This window comes from Arabidopsis thaliana, chromosome 3 (assembly GCF_000001735.4).
Source record: "Arabidopsis thaliana chromosome 3, partial sequence".
NCBI lineage: Eukaryota > Viridiplantae > Streptophyta > Magnoliopsida > Brassicales > Brassicaceae > Arabidopsis > Arabidopsis thaliana.
The window spans coordinates 12,496,410-12,513,925 of record NC_003074.8 but is presented as its reverse complement, the minus strand read 5'-3'; the positions used below and the strand labels follow the sequence as shown (position 1 = coordinate 12,513,925).

General features: G+C 43.2%; 7 pseudogenes across 7 annotated transcripts; 4 read left to right on the top strand and 3 right to left on the bottom strand.

The window, feature by feature from the left end:
* Window positions 1–541: 541 nt before the first annotated feature.
* AT3G30816 lies at window positions 542–2,267 on the bottom strand (annotated as a pseudogene; the record flags this gene model as incomplete). The annotated part of the gene is made up of 8 exons: window positions 542–601; window positions 669–764; window positions 853–936; window positions 1,092–1,242; window positions 1,345–1,545; window positions 1,633–1,827; window positions 1,892–2,069; window positions 2,204–2,267.
* A 69-nt stretch (window positions 2,268–2,336) lies between these two features.
* On the top strand, window positions 2,337–2,637 carry AT3G30817 (annotated as a pseudogene). Its single transcript has one exon.
* Window positions 2,638–3,279: 642 nt separating this feature from the next.
* Window positions 3,280–4,656, bottom strand: AT3G30815 (annotated as a pseudogene; the record flags this gene model as incomplete). Its single annotated transcript has 1 exon — window positions 3,280–4,656.
* Window positions 4,657–5,033: 377 nt separating this feature from the next.
* AT3G30813 lies at window positions 5,034–5,616 on the top strand (annotated as a pseudogene). Its single transcript has one exon.
* A 339-nt stretch (window positions 5,617–5,955) lies between these two features.
* AT3G30814 lies at window positions 5,956–9,559 on the bottom strand (annotated as a pseudogene; the record flags this gene model as incomplete). Its single annotated transcript has 1 exon — window positions 5,956–9,559.
* A 1,728-nt stretch (window positions 9,560–11,287) lies between these two features.
* Window positions 11,288–11,467, top strand: AT3G30812 (annotated as a pseudogene). The gene has a single exon.
* A 1,812-nt stretch (window positions 11,468–13,279) lies between these two features.
* On the top strand, window positions 13,280–17,376 carry AT3G30811 (annotated as a pseudogene; the record flags this gene model as incomplete). Its single annotated transcript has 1 exon — window positions 13,280–17,376.
* Window positions 17,377–17,516: the final 140 nt, after the last annotated feature.

Genomic DNA, 17,516 nt, shown 5'->3' with positions numbered 1-17,516 from the left:
TACAACGTAGTGGAAGTAGGTGAGAAAAGAATCTAAAGAGAGTTCTAGAGAAGAGAGATAAAAAGAGCTTCCTAAGCAAGCTTTCTTCTTCCTCTTTGTTGTTCTTAAATATTTGTTCTTCTTGAGTGCAAATCTGTAAAAACCAAAAGACAACATCACAAGTTAGTGGTGTGTTTGTAATTCCTTTGATATAGTGAAGCTTTGGGAGCAAGAGATCTCCCCCGAGATGTAACGGTTGAGGCCATGAACTCGGTTACCAATTTTTGTGTCTGTTTATTTCTTTAACAAGCAATCTCTATCACTCTTTTTGTGAGACCCCGTCCTGGACGTCTCGGCGTCCGGCGACGTTGTACTCAAGTTCGCGCCTCTTCCCGGCCGAACCTCTTAATTTTTCGCGATTCAACATAGAATTGCCTTTACGAGGCTAAATTCTATAATCGCTCTCTTATTACACAGCGGAAGTCTTTCTAACCTTGGTTTAATTCTAACCAACTCTTGTACCGGTTTCATCGTCTTTGTTCCTTAGACTTAGATCGATCCTTTACTCGGTCAAGACATGCATATGTTCGCTAACCATTCTAAGCCAAACAATCGCATATTCCTTTATCCTACTTTCACGGTCAATTACCAAACGTCTATCTTAACTAATAAGCTAGATCGTTACATACCTTGGTCAATATGCGGATTTGATTCCTTAGCCCGTTTGTCGCCTTACTCCATTCGTTCAACGACTCGTCATCAGTCGTGAATTGATGAACCAATCCCTATCGTTACTTAGCCATACAACCAACCAACCCCACTGGTCTAAGTACAACGATAGAGATTGGGGATCGTACGATTCCCTTGGTTCACGATGGCCGAATCAAGCTCTTGGCTTATTGGTCCATTCGTTCTCCAAACGTACGCCCCTCCGGCTACATGGTGGACGATTGAGCCCTCGGCTTATCGAACCATCCATGTTTCCGCTCCGGTCGTTTAACACTACGACCGCCCACGGTTTACTAACCGTTTACCCGTCCGGTCCATGGTGGTCGATAAAGCTTTCGGCTTAATGATCCATCCATGCGGTCCGAACGATATCCTTATCACACCCAAGGGTCCGTGGATTCATCCACTGGATCATCGTAGGCTAGCCCATGAAATCTTTCTTCCGTCGGCCTTAGGTTTGCTCGCGGGTCCAACATCCGTTTTGTCCATCGGTTCCCACGGTGGACTTTCCCGTTGGTTATCCATCGAGTCACCCTTTGGTCTTACCGATCTCTGATCGGTTTCACCATGGCTAAGGAGATAGATACATGAAGGCGGCCGCGATGTTGATCCTATATGGTGAATCACGTTCCTTACCCATTCTTGGTGCTTTCTCCCTTTATCGGTAAGATTGCATCCATGGGCGACCCTTGGGTGTGTTCGGATGCACTTATCCTTGTGCTTCCTCGAACACTTTTCTTGATCCATCTCATCCGACGATCGGTCTGTCCGACCCGTTCCGTCAGACGATCGGCCAGTCCCATCTGACCCGTCCGACGATCGGTCTGTCCGATCCGTCTGGCCGATCCGATCCGTCTGACGATCGGTCTGGCCGATCCGATCCAACGATCGGTCTACCAGATCCGATTCGTCTCTAAGACGAACGGTCTACCCTCTCCATCCTCTACACTCCATCGAACCGTTGGACCGGGAGGTAGCATGCGCATCGGTTCGGTCGAGTTATACTCGCCGAGCCGCACCCCCTTTCCGACCAACAACTCTAGGATGTGTTGGGACTCCTTTAAGAATGTTTTATGGTGTTTTGGATGTTGTGAGATGATGTGAGATGCCTTGGGCGTCCTCCCTTATATAGGAGGCGAATGGATGCTTCCCGAAGCATCACATCCGGTCCTTGCACCCTTACGAAAGGTCACATCCGTTCTTTGCATCCTTTCGAAAGGTCACATCTGTTCCTTGCATCCTTTGGGCGATGCAACCGTTCGTTGGTACCCGCTCGACCTTACACCTTTGGCCGAGACACCTCTTCACCCGTGAGCTACCACAGTCCACCAGCTCGAGTGTCAGCTGACCGGACCACCCAGCTGGGTCAGTACTTGACTAGCTCACCGAGCTCAGTCGAGCTGTCGATCAGCTCACCTAGCTGAGCTAGCTAGTCTTACAGCTGGTTTAGCTCACCTAGCTTAGCTAGCTAGTTCATCCAGCTTGTCCAGCTCACCTAGCTGGTTCGGCTTGAACTTTCTCGTTTTCCTACTAAGTATTTTGGTCCGTTCCTCGACCATGATCTAGTTTTCTCCTAAAACAAACCGGCCTTTTTTATGAACGCGGGACGCGGTCGTTACACTTTTCTCCACACCTATGATGAATATGATTGCTGGTGGAGCAGTTGAACGTCCATTTGCAACCTATCACAATGATATGAAAATTAAGATGTTCATGCGTATCGCACCAGAACTCTATCTTAAGGAGCTTGTTGTTGGCGGTTTTGACCGTGTTTACGAGATTGGAAAGCAATTCAGAAATGAGGGTATTGACATGACATGACACACAATCCAGAGTTCACCTCCTGCGAGTTCTATAAGGCTTACGCAGACTACAATGACTTGATGGAGATGTGTGAGAATTTGCTCAGTGGTATGTCGAATACTATAAAACTTTGAACTCTCAAAGTTGTTAAGGATCGGACAACACAGATTTTACTCTGTTTTGTCTTACTCTTTATTTCTCTGTTTTTGTAAAACGAAAACCACACATTTTTATTAGATATATAAACTGTATTTAAAGGTTTACATGATACATTTTGACTAAGGGACACGTCTCTAGAAAGACAACCCAATGTAGAGACACATACACACATGTAACTGTTTTGCAACTAACGATTCTATTCGTATCTCTTTGATGTGTGATACGAATATACATAAATCAGTTACTTAACTATATAATATATGACTCTTATAATATAAGACGATGACTTGATCACTTCCAACACTCCTCCTTGATCATGGCTTCATCGTTACGTCTAGTTGTTCTCGTAGAACTTCGAACCTTGATGTGATTAAGAGCTCCGCCTCGGTCGTTCATTGAGCAACGTTCTTCTGCTTGCTAGTATTCCAACAAAATGCACCTTATCCAGAAGTAAAGACATAGCCACTTGTACTTTTCTTGTCCTCAACTGATCAGCTCCAATTGCTTGGTCTCTCCAACACTTGCCACGTCTTGTTCTTTTCTATCATCATCAACTCTTCTCTCATGTCTTCTATCCACTTCACGTCTCCATTGCTCCCTCCAAATTCTGAGTTTTTTTGGACGTTATAAGACACATCTCATGTATATGAGCCATCTCTTCAACTTCATTTGTTTGACTTCTTGTGTCCGACTTTCTCCATCTCAATGGGAAACTCTTATGTTTCCTTTTAATATCCAGTATCCTTCTTCCTTGAGGATTGTTGATGAGACATCTTTTATCTTCAAATAAGACTCTGTATCCATTGGATATCATTTGAGAAACACTCAACATATTTCTCGCTAAACCCGACACTAGAAACACATCTTTGTTGATCTTCTCTCCTTGGCTTGTCATCACTTCGATGTTTCCTTTTCATGCCGTCATTACATGTTGACCATTCCCCAATTTGATCGGAACTCTTACACTTTCATCAAGAGTGATGAAATATTTAACTTCCTTGGTCATATGGTTAGTGCATCCGTTGTCAACTAACCATGTTTTGTCAATTCCTTTTGACGCTTCTTCCTCTTTAACGATACTAAATAGCATATGACATTCATCTTCATTGTCATCTTCTAACTCTTCAAAATTTAGATGTGCTCTTCCACTTCGTCTAAGTCTATCACACACCTATGTTCTTCTTTTACCAACAATCTACCTCATTGTGATTGTTTCTTTCACAAACGCCACACCACTCTTTGGTCTTCCAATGGTGTTTCTTGTCTTGCTTGTTTCCTCTTTTTGAACCAAGCTTTTCTCCATAAAATGCACCCTCATTGATACGTTCTTCTCGGAGACTCAAGCGCTTCTCATGCGCTTTCAAAGTACCTATCATCTCTGTCATAGAGAGAGTTGATAGATCCTTTGTTTGTTCAAAGACCGCAATGATGCTATCAAACTGTTGCGGCAAGGAGATAAGAACCTTTTAAACCAATTGGTAATTGGTCTTTTCTTCACCATGAACTCTTAGTTGATTACTCATATTAATCAACTTGGTTGTGAAAAAATTTATGTTTTCACTCTCCTCCATCTTCAGATTATCATATTCTCTTCTCAAGGTCTGAAGATTAATCATCTTTACTTGTGAACTTCCTTGGAACTCCATTTCCAAAGCGTTCCAAGCTTCTCTTGCGCTTGATGCCGGAGCGATTCTCGGAAATATTGAATCAGAAACTGCACTTTGAAGAATCTAAAGAGCCATCATATCCTTCATCACTTGATCATCACGCTCTCTAGTTAACGCTAGTGAGTTTTCAGACAACGAACTCAACGTAATTCCATTTTCGATAACATCCCACAACTTCCTTGTTTTCAAGATGGTTATCATCTTGATTTTCCAAAAGCCATACGATTCACCATTGAAGATTGGAATAACTTGCTGCATTGTTTTCTCCATAGCTCTGATACCATGTTGAACTTTGAACTCTCAAAGTTGTTAAGGATCGGACAACACATATTTAACTGTGATTTGTCTTACTCTATATTTCTCTGTTTTTGTAAAACGAAAACCATACACTTTAATTAGATATATAAACTGTATTTATAGGTTTACATGACACATTTTGACTAAGTGACACGTCTCTAGAAGACAACCCATTGTAGAGACACATACACACATGTAATTGTTTTGCTGTTAACAATTCTATTTGAATCTCTTCAATGTGTGATACGAATATAAATAAATCAGTTACTTAACTATATAATATATGACTCTTCTAAAATAAGATGATGACTTGATCACTTCCAACAAATACCTCTGTTTGCACTGAGTGCTAATTTTACGTTTTGAACAAAACTTAAGCATTTTCTTCCTGTCGTAGGTATGGTGAAGAAACTAACAGGTGGATATAAGATCAAATACCACGCTAATGGGTACGATAAAGAGCCAATTGAAATTGACTTCACTCCTCCATTCAGGTTAGTGAAATATCTTTGTTGGTCAAGACAGAGTTCTTCTCGGTGGATTTGGGAATGATTTGATATTTCTTTATTTCTGTAGGAGGGTTGACATGATTGTAGATTTAGAAAAGATGGCCAACCTTAATATATCAAAAGACTTGGCTAGCAAGGAAGCTAACAAGTATCTAATTGATGCGTGTGAGAGGTTTGATGTCAGATGCACACCTCCTCTGACGACAGCTCATTTGTTGGATAAAGTAAGTTTGTTATCCCCTTATAGTATTAAATTCGAAGTTATGTGATTAGTTCATATGCTTAATGTTTTCACTGTGCAGCTTGTTGGACACTTTCTGGAAGTGACGTGTGTTAACCCTACTTTCATAATGAACAAACCCAAGATTATGAGTCCCTTGGGAAAATGTGATAAGCCATTAGTGGTTTACACAAGAAAGAAGAGAAGAGAGACATGTGCGAGCGAGACGGCAGCTGAGGAGCACGTGAGCTAAACTGAAGATAAGCGTGTGAACATAACAGAGTATAAAAGACAGAGTATCTTCTAGAGAAAGATTTTTATGCATTGTTTGATGAATGTTCAGTGACGTATGTGTCGCTTGTGAGAGAGAATTATGAATCGGTGATGTGCCGGTGGCTCAATCTCTTATGAATCGGTGATGTGTCAGTGGCTCAATCTCTTATAAAAACGGTGTATCGGAAGTTAAGAAATAGAGATTACATTTCTTATTCTTAACAAATGGTGCGTTAGTGTGCTCTGGTCGAATCGAAAGCAAGAAGAAGAATCTTGCACAAAGTCTTCTTGAAGGCGAAGCAGAGTCTTGGTTCTACAGAAGATAAAAGATGTTTCTTTTTTGATCATGGGAACATTTGAAGAATCGTTTGTTGCTGAGGTTTGGACAAAAGTAGGACACTCATGCAGCTTGAAAACATTATCCAAATAGGCATGTGCCAATGTCAAGGGGCTATAGGGATGCGATAGAGCCATAAAATGAACTGCTTTACTAAAGTGATCCACCACCACCCTGATCACAGTTTTTCCATTAGACATAGGCAGACCATCGATAAAGTCCATCGAGACATCACTCCAAATTGAATCCGGAATAAGCAATGGTTGTAATAACCCCGGATAAGCTGCAGTATCACTCTTGCATTGCTGACAAGTACCACAACTCCTGATATAAGCTTGAATGTTTAATCATGCTCTTCCAATAAAACAACCCTTTAACCCTTTGATGAGTAACATCCCTTCCAGAATGACCACCAATGCCAGAATCATGTAACCACTTGAGGATATTATTCTTAATTTTAGTGTCTGCAGGAACCACAATCTTACTCTTCCTCCTCAAAATATTCTGACTCCAAGAAAAATGCTTATGAGATGAAGCATCTTGTTGAAGTGCAGCAATGATAGTTTTTAAAGTATCATTAGTAGTGTACCCTGCTTAAATATCTTTCAGTAAATCACAATTCACAATTGCAAATATGACCACCAATAACTCCTTCTCATATATGGACAAGTGTAACTGTTTTCCCTTTAACTGCCAACTAATGTAGGCCAATGGATGCCCTGCTTGTATCAAAACTGCACCAATCCCTTGGCCACAAGCGTCGGTTTCAACAACAAACTGTTTATCAAAAAGTGGCAAAGCTAAAACAGGTGCTTGGCACAATGCGTTCTTCAAACCATCAAATGCTTCATGTGCTTCCTCTGACCACTCAAAAGAATTGATCTTTGTCAACATATGCAAATGAGCTGCAATGACCCCAAAGCTTCTTACAAATCTCCTGTAATAACCAGCTAGCCCACAAATACTCTTAACTGTTTGAGTGTTGTTGGGTTTGGCCATTCCAAGACTGCCTTAATCTTTGTAGGATCTGTCTCAATTCCCTTTCCACTAATAAAATGTCCCAAGTACTCCACCTTAGAAACAGCAAATGCACATTTACTAAGCTAAGCAAACAGTTTATTAGATCTCATGACCTCAAAAACTTGCTGAAGATGTTGTACATGCTCTTCCATCGATGAACTATAAATAAGTATATCATCGAAAAAAAACAAGACAAACTTCCTCAGAAAAGGCTTGAATATAGCATTCATAAGACCTTGAAACGTAGCAGGGGCATTAGTGAGGCCAAAAGGCATCACCAAATACTCATAGTGCCCGCTATGAGTTTTAAAAGTTGGTTTGTGAATATCCTCAGTAGCCATCCGTACTTGATGATAACCGGCTCGAAGATCAATCTTAGAAAATACCACAGCCCCTCCTAGTTCATCCATTAAATCTTCAATCAAGGGAATGGGAAACCTGTCCTTCATAGTCATCCCATTTAGCTCCCTATAATTGACACACAATCGCCAAGTCCCATGCTTCTTCTTTACTAGTACCACAGGCGATGCATAAGGACTTGAACTGTTCAGCACTGTCCCACTTAACAACAAATCTTCTACCATTTTATCAGTCTCATTTTTCTGTTGTACAACATAGCGGTAAGGACGCTGGGTCACCGGGTTATAGCCTTCTAGTAGCTTAATTTTATGATCATGTTGTGCTCTAAACGGCGGCAACTCAGTAGGTTCCTCAAATATATCTAGAAATGCTGCCACTACCCCCTCCATAGCCGAGTTTGTAACCAATTCACTTGTTAGCACATTGAGTGAACAAAGTTCAGGCTCCTCCTCTTGTTCTGACACCTCCTGCACACACAACATAGCTAACTGCATTTGATCTTGTTTTTTATGAATTTTTTGTGCTCTAACTTCCCTCACAGACCCCGACTGAAGACCATGTAACAAAATTTTCTGATTCTTGTACTTGAATCTCATCTCAAACTTCTGAAACTCCCACGAAATCCTTCCCAAAGTTGCCAACCACTGAACCCCCAACACCATGTCAATGACTTGTAAAGGAATCATTAGAATATCAGATGCAAATGATGTAGTCTGCAGCTTCCATGTGAAATCAGTAATTTTACCATCTACCCTCAACTTTCTGCCATCTGCCACAGATACCCTTGTCAAACCTGTAGGTTCCACCTTACAACCCAATTTCTTAGCCATAGTAGAATCAATAAAGTTGAATGTAGAACCAGAATCTATAAGAATAAAGAGAATTTTATTGTCATACATTCCCTTAACTCTCATAGTCGTGTAATCTGATATTCCTGAAACTGCATTCACAAAAATCTGAGGCATGTTCTCCTCATCCTCATTCAACAATTCCTCACTCGCATCCTCAAACTCATCATCTACATCCATACAAAACAGTTGCGTTCTTGTGAACCAAATAGTGCTCCAGAGTGTACTTTTCATCACAAAAATAGCAAAGTCCCATAGCTCGCTTTCACTCATTTCTTGTTGCGACAACTTCTTAGTATTTGGTGGTTGTTTAGAAACAGTCTTATTAGTATAGTGACCTGCTTGTGACTCAGGCTCTCGCATTGGTTTCGTATTCAAAGTAGCTCCCCCTGTTTTAGGTGTCCAATGTGCAGAATAAGGCTTTTTAAATTGTGCCTTTTCATACAATCTTGCCAGCCTAAAACATTGTCTCACAGTCTGTGGTTGAAACATACGGACAAGCATTTGCGTGTCTACCCTCAATCCTGCCAAATACACACTAACCAAATATTCCTCAGAAAGATTAACTCTGATTTTAATCAACTCAAACTTCTGATGATAGTCCACCACTCCATCCGTCTCTTGTAGCTTCTTCAACTCAGCCATAGGATCATCACACTCATTATCAAACCGTTCCTTCAGCAACTGCACATACCATGGCCAATCATACAAAACTTCCAACCCCTTCTCCCGTGCTTCACCATCCTGAGAACGTGTCTGGACCATGATTCCGAGAAACGAATGGCTCTAATACCTTTAATACAATAAACTTCTCCAATCCAAAAGAACAATCAAAACCTCTGTTTATTATTCAAAACCCAAACAAATCAATCGACGGTCATGAAGAACACCAATGATCAACTAACTCTCAAGGCGAGAGGATCTAGCAATTACAAGGTTCTAGAATATTCAAAGATTACAGGGTTATTCGATGAAAAGAAAGTGACGAGTTACACACGCTCTTATAGTGACTAACGACAAATTCTGATCTGCGAATCCTCGCTTGTCACGTGTCAATCCCAGATTCTTTTATTTTTCCCACTTTGTTTCGCACGTGCTAACTCTCACGTGTAATACTGTATCATTTCGTCAATGGACACACTTCAGGAAACGATTACGGTTGAGAAAAACCCTATTCAACAGAAAATTGCAGAAGACTCCTCCGATAATGTCGTTGAAATCTTTGAGGAGAGGAACACATCGAAGATAGAAGTGGATAGCAACGCTGTCGCAGATGCGATTTTGTCAACTCCACAGGTACCAGTTTCAAAATTGGAACCAACCATTCGATTTAACAAGGAATCACCAGCTGTTTGTAAGGATTTCCACTCTAGTTCTGGCGTTGATGCTTTATTGATTCATCCAGAAGAGAAATTACAAATATTATGTGTTTAAGAAGTGTATATGTTGTCTCCAAAGTCAGCATGTGTCACTAACCAGCAAAAGACATACCAAGTGCTCGATATAATGTCACCACAGAAAGAAAGACTGAAGAAGAGGAAGCTGAGTTTTTCTCCGAAAAATTGGATGTTCAAGTTCAAAAACATGCCACATACAAGATATTGGGTACAAGAGAAGCTATGGATAAAGGAGTCAATGGCAGCTAATGCTGATAAAGAGGAATTGTGTTTGGTAACTGACTCACTTCCAAAACCAAAAACGTGGCAGAGCAAGGATTCCCTTTTGGTGATAGAACTGAGCCACCAACAGGAAATTCTTTCGGAGAAGCAATCCGGCATGGAGATGGCTTTAATCAAAGAGAGTTCTAGAAGCAAGAAGATGTTGGTTCTAAATCCTCGGATGATTAAGAAGAGAAACAATTCCTTGGTGGAGTGTTTGTATCATAAATCCAGAAGTATCACTGAGAAAAGAAAACCAAGAAAGTATCCTAAGGCTTGGAAATATAAGTTCAAACCTCAGCTTTTTGATAGCAAAGATAGAAAATCCATTAGTTTTTATTCTCATGCTAAAGTTGGATTAGAGAGGAAGAGAAGAAGATTTTGGAGCCTTCGACTACAGAAACAATCTCATATGTTTCACGATGATGCACATGTGACCATATCTCTGAATGAGACTGTTATAGTGCAACCTTCTTGTGCATCTCAACTGGGTCCTCATAGGATTAAAAGACTACAAAGTAAAAGGAAGAAGAGGAGGTTTTTCAAATCGTGGAGATTCAAGTTAAAAAACAGAACAAAGTCAAGTATGGAAATAGAGCTGGCACCAATACAAGTCAAGCAACAATTGCTTCAAGCACAACAATACACGTGGAATAATGATGATCAAAGAAGCAAAACCAAAGCATTTTAAGTGGTTGATTGGAATTATTTCTTTTCGGTGTGGCTTCGGTGGAAAAACAATGGAAAAAACAGAGAGCATGGATTTTTGTATGTTTACAAGTTCGACAACGAACAACAGAATGTTGTGTGGTGGTCTCCGATTGTCAACGTAAAACCTGCAACTTCTACATTTTTGTTGGTTGTTATACGTTCAACAGTGACGATGTTGTGTATATGGCTCCAACATGTGCACATGAAGCGGTTTCATGGGGTGATACACCAGTTGATTTTGCAGCTGCCACCTAAGTTTGATGGCTCATATCATGAAGCGATTCATGTACGAAAGTTAGCATTTTGGTGGACATTTCCTCCTGATCCAGGAATATATATGTGGTTTCCTCTTTCGTTATGGTTTCTTCACCTAAGACAAAATGAAAACACAAGCTTGAGGACAAGCTTTCTTCGAAGGGAGGGGTATTGATAAGCCATTAATGGTTTACACAAGAAAGAAGAGAAGAGAGACACGTGCGAGCGAGATGGCAGCTAAGGAGCACATGAGCTAAACTGAAGATAAGCGAGTGAACATAACAAAGTATAAAAGACAGAGTAGCTTCTAAAGAAAGATTTTAATGCATTGTTTGATGAATGTTCAGTGACGTATGTGTCGCTTGTGAGAGAGAGAGTTATGAATCGGTGATGTGCCGGTGGCTCAATCTCTTATGAAACGGTATATCGGAAGTTAAGAAATAGAGATTACGTTTCTTATTCTTAACAAAATGTCACAGATCCAACGAGTTCCTTACTGAACGATTTGAGTTGTTCGTCAACCAACATGAAGTGAGCTTTTATATAAGAATCATGATTTTTGTTTGGCTGCAGCTTTGTAATGCCTACACCGAGTTGAATGATCCTGCGGAACAGCAGCAGCGTTTTGTTGATCAGCTCAAGGTATATATATGATAGATCATGATATGGGCCTAGTGGGCTTTGTATATGACCTATAGTTTAAGTTTTTGCTAAGTTTCTCTCTGAGAAATTATGTGAATGCGTGAAATTTTTGCTAAGTTTTTCTCTGAAAAAAAATGTGACAACTGTCCTACGATGAAGAATCTAGAGCATCATGAGCTCCATCAAGTCATCACCACAAGTTTTGAAGCCATACCAACCAAAAAACTAGACATCTCTCTTGAGAAATCTGTCGAACACTTGGTGGGCAATGTTATCCCAGAAGTTTCTCTCAATCCTTGGATCTCTGTTGGAGCTGGATTCCCCTCCAGGAATCCACCTGCGAAAATACCAAGCCAGCCCACAAAAGCCCATCAAGTAAAGGACCTACGCAGCTGATGAGCCCACATACGCGAATGGGTATTTGGGCCAGATAAGCCCGGTCACCTGATGAAGGGAGATAAGCGAATAACAACCTAGGAACTGATGAGGAGATATTCGCGGAGCGGACCTGATATCTGGGAACTGACCTGCCGAATATCCAGGAGGATCTCCGCAGATCCCGGATGGAGCTACCACGTGCGTAGACCCATATAAGGAAGCAAGGACGACTTGGAAGGGACATTCAATTAAGCTTACATTCACCCACATACTTTTACACTTGTAATCTCCTTTCACATTGTAAAAGCTTTGTCATTATCAATACAAAAAGTCCATTCGTTCTTAGAAATATAACTCTCAAGGTTTCTGTGAAGATCTAGCCCTCCTTTCTCATAATCTCAATTACAAATCTCTAGTGTGGATTTCAGAACCCACATTTGGCGCCGTCTGTGGGACGAAAATAGATCATTCCAACACCGAAACTAACACATCAATTGTGACCAACGATCATGGATCCCAATTCATCCAATTCATCGGGATCTGGCTTACCAGTTCAGATCCCAAACGATGACGTTATGGACTAGCACCTCCCAACGGATCTCTCTCTCGGAACCAGGGTTGATGCTGTCCATAACGCTAATGCGGAGGACATCTCCCAAACTCGAATTCTTCTGGATCTGACCAAATCACTCCCCCTCCGCGCAATGATCATGAACTTGATCAACTTAACCAAAAACCAAGAAATTGCGCATCGCAACCTAGCCGCATTTGTGGGTCAGCAGAGAGGGCGACTCCACTCGCATGGCACATGAGGTAGAGCGCGATACCGCGGGAAAGGAAGTTCCCCCGCGAAACTAGGATTCCTGCCCAGGTCCCCATAGATCTGACAAGTACCGTCTCCCCGGTTGATCCTACTCCGAGGACTCCTCTAGACTTCGCCTCGATAGACGTCTCACCTCCTATCAACCGGCAGGTCACCTTTTTACAGGCACCTGCGAACACTCTCGTCGAAAACCAGGCAACAGGAAACGAGACAAGCACAACGCCTGCCTTCCCAAGGCTACCAGCCCCACCTTTACTACCGCTGGGCTATTCGCCTCCTAGGTACAGGTGGACGAGAAACCAAACAACCGCGTCCAGTTCCCGCTTTCCCGGGAACTCAACGCAACAACGAACCTCTATCGCTAATCCGCCATCCATTCCCCGGATACCAGGAAGTGACCTCCTTAACAGTCCAACCGATCCCTAAGCACCGGTCGATACGCGTAACGTCGTAGATATGGAAATATTCTGCAATTACGCAGCTCAAACAAATGCGAACATGGCTCAAATGCATTCGCGAATGCATCTAGCAGTGAGCGATGCTCCCGACATAGATCGCGTGATCAAAGAAACCAGGCGCACCGCGTTCACGGATAGTAGAACTTCTCCCTTGATACCTTCGACCAGCTCGCCGCCGCTTTCTTAAAACAGTATTCGGTACTTATCGAACACAGGATGTCTGAAGCCGACCTCTGGAGTCTCACTCAACTTCAGAACAAATCCCTGCGATCTTACGTCGAAAAATTCAAAGCAATCAAATCGAAGATTGCGAACCTAAACGAGGAGGTAGCCATAGCAGCCCTTCATAACGGTCTGTGGTTTTCCTCTAGGTTCCGTGAGGAACTCACTGTTAGGCAACCGGTCTCTTTAGACGATGCCCTTCACAAAGCTCTCTACTTCGCCAAAGCCGAAGAGGAGCTCGCTGTGCTGGCCTTAAGATTCAAAGAATCTAAAACGCAAAACGCTCCCCTTGCAATTAAAAAACCCTTCAAAAAGGAAAACCAAACGCAAGGGCAGCATACCTTACTCGCAATAGAAGATGCAGCTGAGGACGAGAGTCCAGAACTTGACCTCGAAAAATATTGCAAGTACCACAAAAAAAAAGGACATTCCACCGAGGAGTGTCGCGCCGTTAAAAAATTAATCGCAACTGGGGGCAAAACTAAAAAAGGTTCAAACCCCAAAGTTAAAACCTCTCCTCCAGACGAACAGGAGGAGGAGCAAACTCCCAAACAAAAGAAACGGGAACGAACACCGGAGGGAGGTGACTCTCCTCCACCCGCTAGGAGAGAACGCATAGACCTAGTCTTTGCAGAACTCGATCTGGGTGGCAGAACAAGAAGTACTAATTATAGAAGACAAACTCGCGGAAATGAAAACAGTCAGATCCTCTGATCCTTCTCAACGCGGACCTCGAAAATCATTGATAACACAGGTCTGCATAGACGAATCAGATCCCAAACGATGCGTTGGGATAGGTCAAGACCTCGACCCAGCGATACAAGAGGATCTCATAACCTTTCTCAAGTGCGAACCTCCGAGGAATAAGCCTCGAGGTAACCTCACACGAACTCAACGTCAATCCGACCTACCGACCTATAAAGCAGAAACGTCGCAAGCTAGGTCCCGAAAGGGCTAAAGCTTTGCACGATGAGGTCGATTGATTGCTCAAGATCAGATCGATAAAAGAAGTAAAATACCCTGACAGGCTCGCCAATCCGGTCGTCGTTAAAAAGAAAAACGGGAAGTGGAGAGTATGCATCGACTTTACGGACCTAAATAAGGCATGTCCTAAAGACAGTTTCCCACTCCCACATATTGACCGACTGGTCGAAGCCACCTATGGATGCGTTCTCCGGGTACAACCAAATACTTATGCGCCCAGATGACCAAGAAAAAACAGCTTTTATTACAGACCGAGGCACCTACTGTTATAAAGTAATGCCTTTTGGTTTAAAAAACTTTGGAGCTACTTACCAAAGATTGGTGAACAGAATGTTCGCTGACCAGCTAGGTAAAACGATGGAGGTCTATATCGACGACATGCTGGTCAAGTCAGCTCGCGAAAAAGACCACGTCCCGCAATTAAGAGAATGCTTCAAAATCCTAAACAAATTCGAGATAAAGCTAAACCCCGAGAAATGCTCTTTCGGAGTTCCCTCAGGAGAATTCCTCAGGTACCTAGTAACTGAAAGAGGCATCGAGGCCAATCCTAAGTAGATTACAGCCTTCATCGACATGCCATCGCCAAAAACGGCACGGGAGGTCCAACGACTGACCGACTGTATCGTCGCCCTCAACAGGTTCATATCCAGGTCTACTGATAAATGCGTCCCTTTCTATCAGCTCCTCCGAAAGGATAAAAAGTTCGATTGGAATGAGGACTGCGAGCAATCCTTCAAACAATTGAAAGCATACCTGTCCGAACCACCCATACTCGCAAAACCCGAAGAAGGAGAACCATTGTACTTGTACACGGCAGTCTCCCGAACCGCGATAAGCGGCGTCCTGGTGAGAGAAGATCACGAAGGACAGAAACCGATCTATTACGTTAGTAAAACGTTGATAGACGCTGAAACCCGTTATTCAGCAATGGAAAAACTGGCACTGGCCGTAGTCATGTCAGCTCGAAAAATTAGACCATATTTTCAATCACATCCCATTGTAGTGATTACGTCTCAACCAATCAGAACCATTCTGCACAATCCAACTCACTCAGGTCGACTTGCAAAATGGGCCATAGAACTAAGTGAGTACGATATAGAATATCGCACCAGAACCAGCTCGAAAGCACAGGTCCTAGCCGACTTTGTAATCGAGCTCCCGTTAGCGGACCTGGATGGAACCAACTCCAATAAGAAATGGCTCCTCCACGTCGATGGCTCCTCCAACCGACAAGAATCCGGAGTAGGAATACAACTCACCTCCCCCACCGGGGAAGTCATCGAACAATCGTTCCGACTCGGATTCAACGCATCAAACAACGAGTCTGAGTACGAAGCCCTCATTGCTGGCATTAAGCTAGCTCAAGGAATGGGGATCCGCGATATACACGCCCATAGCAACTCCCAACTTGTCACCAGCCAGTTCCACGGGGAATATGAAGCTAAAGACGAGCGCATGGAAGCGTACCTCGAATCGTTCGAACTGACCAGGATCCCCAGAGGAGAAAACACCTCTGCAGACGCCATGGCAGCTCTCGCCTCCACGTCAGATCCTTTCGTCAAAAGAATTATCCCGTTCGAAGGAATAGAACACCCGAGCATTGACCTAACAGTCAAACACGCTGGGATAGAAACCTCGGCAACTTGCAACTTTACGCCAGTAACCCGAAGCACCACCGCTGCGGCTAGAGCCCTCGCAGCAGCCGTGGAGGCAGGTGCAGCGGAGGAAGAGCTGGAGCTCGGAACCCCCGAACAACCTGCCTCGTACGAACCTGAACCGTACAATGACTGGAGAATTCCAATCATTGATTACATCGAACAAGGGATCACACCTCCCGACAAGTGGGAGACCAGAAAACTCAAAGCCTAGAGCGCAAGGTACTGCATCATGGAAGGGAGACTTATGAAACGCAGCGTCGCAGGTCCCTATATGGTGTGTACCTACGGGCAACAAACAAAAGACCTCATGAAAAGCATGCACGAGGGGCAATGTGGTAGCCACTGTAGTGGACGTACCCTCGCCCTCATAATCAAAAAGCAAGGCTACTTCTAGCCAACAATGATAGCCGATTGCATAGCTCATTCACTCAGGTGCGATAAATGCCAACGACATGCACCTACTCTTCATCAACCTCCCGAGGAAATGTCCTCGATATCTTCTCCTTACCCATTTATGAAGTGGTCCATGGATGTCGTAGGTCCCATGGAAGCCTCCGAGGGAAGAAGAGACTAAAAAACCTGTTGGTCCTCCCCGACTACTCTACCAACTCGATCGCGGCTAAAGCCTTCCAACAGGTAACCGAGAAACAAGTCGAGGACTTCCTATGGGAAAATATCGTATGCCGACATGGCATACCTTATGAGATCGTCACCGATAACGAGACTAACCTCACCTCGGGAAAAATCAAAGCATTTTGCGACAAGTGGAAGATCCGTCTTACCACATCCACCACCACCACCACCACCACCCCGTTACCCATAAGGTAACGGACAAGCAGAAGCCGCCAACAAAACTATACTTAGCAACATCAAGAAAAGACTTGATTCCAAATAATCAATGTGGTCCGACGTGCTTCACGGAGTTCTCTGGGCCTACCGAACTATACCTCGCAAATCAACGCAAGAAACACTGTTCTCTCTCGCCTATGGTTTAGAAGCACTAATCCCTGTCGAAAAAATAGTACCAAGCGTGAGAAGGACCGCCAGTCCTGCTAACTCGGACCTGAACACGCAAATGTTACAGGACAACATGGACTTCATCGATGAACGCAGAGATCAGGCAATGATCCGAGTTCAAAACTATCAACAAGCTGCCGCCCGCTACTATAACTCCAATATCAAAATTCGGGATTCGAAGTGGGAAAGCTCGTTTTACGAAAAGTGTTCAGCAACACGAGAGAGCTAAACGCTGGAAAACTGGGAACTAACAAGGAAGGTCCCTATCGAATCAGCGAGGTGGTACGTGACGGCGTCTATAAGCTCGTAAAAGTTATCAACGGAGTACTTGAGTTACGGCCTTGGAATGCCATGCATCTCATGAAATACCACGAATAGGTACTCAAAAACAATCGAACTACGATAAGACTTGATCCCTTGGCAGGGTACGTAGGCAGCTCCCCCCAAGAGCGCAACCACCACTTCAATCGAATTACCAAGGGGCTTAATCCCCTAACCAGGTATGCAGG